Source organism: Neomonachus schauinslandi, chromosome 2 (assembly GCF_002201575.2).
Source record: "Neomonachus schauinslandi chromosome 2, ASM220157v2, whole genome shotgun sequence".
Lineage (NCBI taxonomy): Eukaryota > Metazoa > Chordata > Mammalia > Carnivora > Phocidae > Neomonachus > Neomonachus schauinslandi.
The window spans coordinates 183,287,607-183,291,465 of NC_058404.1; positions in this window are offsets into that span (position 1 = coordinate 183,287,607).

Consider the following 3,859-nt stretch of genomic DNA (forward strand, 5'->3'; position numbering starts at 1 on the left):
CAATACTTGGGTTAATGTTCTACTGTCACTTCATCAAAATTCTTAATAAATTTTTAATTTTGGGCCTTGCAAATTATGTAGCCAGTCCTGCCTGGTGAGTATGGAAGTCCTGGGAACTGGGGGCTCAGATCCTCCTACTTCCCAGGCCCTGGGGACAAAGACCAAGTCCCTGTCCACTAATGTACATATTCACCAAGCATTCCTTATCTGAACGCTGAGTACTTTTTGCATATCTATCACCTGCTATTTTTCAAAGCTATGTGGTCATTGATGAATTTAATAAAATACACATTTGTTTGAAAGATCTCCTTAATTCACAGTGGTGTGTCAGCGTTATAAACAGTTTGTACAAGAGGAAAGTATCAATTGGGTTCTAGCATGTCTTTGACACTTATCTAACACTGGCCACATTCCCTTTGTCAATGATAGAGAGGAAGTTGCAGGCGCAGAACCTTCCCCATGTAGAAATACCTGGTTATTTATTTTTTGGGTGTTGAGTTTGAGAAGTTCTTTATAGACCTTGGAAATCAGACCTTTGTCTGTAGTGTCATTTGCAAATAATCTAGTCAAAAAATGGGCAGAAGACGTGAACAGACACTTCTCCAAAGAAGACATACAAATGGCTAACAGACACAAGAAAAAATGTTCATCATCATTAGCCATCAGGGAAATTCAAACCAAAACCACATTGAGATACCACCTTACACCAGTTAGAATGGCAAAAATTGACAAGGCAAGAAACAACAAATGTTGGAGAGGTTGTGGAGAAAGGGGAACCCTCTTACCCTGTTGGTGGGAATGCAAGTTGGTACAGCCACTTTGGAAAGCAGTGTGGAGATTCCTCAAAAAATTAAAAATAGAGCTACCCTATGACCCAGCAATTGCACTACTGGGTATTTACCCCCAAGACACAGATACAGTGAAAAGAAGGGCCATATGCATCCTTATGTTCATAGCAGCAATCTCTGCAATAGCCAAACTGTGGAAAGAGCCGAGATACCCTTCAACAGATGAATGGATAAAGAAGATGTGGTCCATATATGCAATGGAATATTACTCAGCCATCAGAAAGGATGAATACCCAACTTGTACATCAACATGGATGGGACTGGAGGAGATTATGCTAAGTGAAATAAGTCAAGCAGAGAAAGTCAATATCATATGGTTTCACTTATTTGTGGAACATAAGGAATAGCATGAAGGACATTAGGAGAAGGAAGGGAAAAATGAAGGGGGGGTAATGGGAGGGGGAGACGAACCATGAGAGACTATGGATTCTGAGAAACAAATTGAGGGTTTTAGAGGAGAAAGGGGTGGGGGGATAGGTTAGCCTGGTGATGGGTGTGAAGGAGGGCATGTACTGCATGGAGCACTGGGTGTTATACAAAAACAATGAATCATAGAACACTACATCAAAAACTAATGATGTATTGTATGGTGACTAACATAACACAATAAAATAAAATTAAATCTAAAAAAATAAATAAAATCGAATTTATCTGAAAAAAAATAAAGAAATACCTGGTTAGATTAAACACCCCTGGTATCTCCCACCCCCAGGAGCCAGGCGCCCAGGCACATGTAAGCCCATCACTAGGATGCACCTGCCCAGGGGATGAAGTAGTTAGTGGTAAGAAGCTCTCATGGGACAACCATGGCAGTGAATTTCAGTAGGAGAAGCAAGGGACACTGGCCTTCCCTTGCAAATTTCCTCCTCTGCTCCTACCCATGTTCCCAGCCTGCTCCTTTGGGCACCCACTAATTGTGAGAGCCCCCTACCAACTTCCAAGGTAATGACTGCTGTGGATTCAGCCTCACCGGGTACCCAGTCTGTCCTGAGCCCTTCATGTTATTCTGAGAGGAGCTGCATGGAGTGATCAGGAGCACAAATCTGATGCCAGACTATTGGGTTCAAACCCGTTTCCACACCCTGGAGATGCTAATCATGAAAGTAGCCATCTCCAGCACTGCTGTGAAGTTAAATGAGTTAAAGTATATGCTATGCTCAGCCCCAGGCCTGGTAAACACTGCTTGTGTTTCCTACTTATCATTATTCCTGTATCATTTAATCTTTACAACAGTTGGTGAGGGGGGGTTATTATTATTAGCATCATCGCCATCATCATCCTCATTTTGCAGATCATGGAAGGGCAGAGAGATTAAGGGACTTGCCCAAGGTCACCCTTAAGCAAATGGTGAGGCCATCAAAAATGGCCTGAGGTGGTCTGAGTCCGGAGCTGGGCTCTTTCACCGCTAAGCACTACACCTTCCCTTTGGGACCACCTAGCTGACTGGGGTCCTCTGTGACCCCAGATATTTTTCCAGTCACATGCATTCTTTGCAATCCTGGTCCTAGATGCATAAACCTGCCATCTTGTAATGGAGCTTAGTGACTTGCATCTTGTTCTTCACCAAGTCCTGATTGCCAATCCCCAATAGATTATGGAGGCTCAGGGGTGGAAGTTTAGCATGGGGGTGAAGGTAGGAGTTGGAGGCTGGGGCCAGGTGGCATAGGGGCAGGAGGGGATTACGTGATGGAACAATACAGCTCCTGTGAGAAAAGTGGTAGATTGACATTTCCTACCTTCTCCTTGTGTGTTTTTCCCCACTGCAGAGGCTGTAAGAATTACACTTCCCAGGGCGCCTGGATGGCTCAGTCGTTAAGCATCTGCCTGCGGCTCAGGTCATGATCCCAGGGTCCTGGGATTGAGCCCCACATCCGGCTCCCTGCTCTGCGGGAAGCCTGCTTCTCCCTCTCCCGCTCCCCCTGCTTGTGTTCCCTCTCCCGCTGTGTCTCTCTCTGTCAAATAAATAAATAAATAAATAAATAAATAAATAGTCTTTAAAAAAAAATTACACTTCCCAGATGGTCTGGTCTTCTTTATGATCTTAAAAGACAGTGGTTCTCTTGGTGGTCCCTCGTTTTGCAGCATGGTTCTCAAAGCTATTCCTGAAAACTCAGTGTGGTGCCTTCCGCTTCCTGAATAATTGTTTAAACACTAGTAGCTCTTCTTCGGCCTAAATGAGCTGCGACTCCAAGTAGATTGTACCTCTGCTACTGAATCCTGACCAATACAGCATCTGACAGGTGGAAACTTAACCGTGACTCAGGCGGAACACATCCCATTATCAAATATTATCAATTTTATTTTTTTAAAAAAAGTACAGAGAATAAGGTGACAAACATCCCTGTATCCACCACTCAGCTTAAGAAATAAAACATTACAAATAAAATTGATAATGCCCCATTTCCCTTTTACCATATGAAGCCCCTTCCTCTTGCCCCAAGGGCCTACCATGTTGAAATTGCTATGCGAGTGTTTACATTTTTACTTTGCATGTAGCCCTATACCACATACAGCATGATTTGGCATGTAACCTTCTGTAATTTTGCTATTGTTGTTACTCAACATTATATTTTTGAGATTTGCCAATACTGATAATTTGGTCACCTCGTTTTATTCTTTTTAATGGTTGGCTGGGATTTCACGTATGAATGTATTTCATGCATGATTCCATCACAGTCTATTCTGCTCCAGATAAGGGATGCAGTTCAACTTTCTAGGGTCTTTCGGGAGTGGCAGTTCAAATATCTTTAGGACAGACAGATTCATGTCTAATACACTCTACTGATAATAGGGACTAGTGACCCTGGTGACCAAGGCATTCATACTTATGTCTTAAAACAGTGCACTGGCCAAACAGATCTCATCCTTGGAGCAGGATCATCCCAGGGCTCCACTCTGCTATCCCCAGACATACCACTGAGGCTGTCCATGACAGACAAGGCCCCGTGCCAGACAGTAGCAGACTTGCTACCAGGAAATGAAAATCGAGATGAAGTGGGTGACTAACTTCT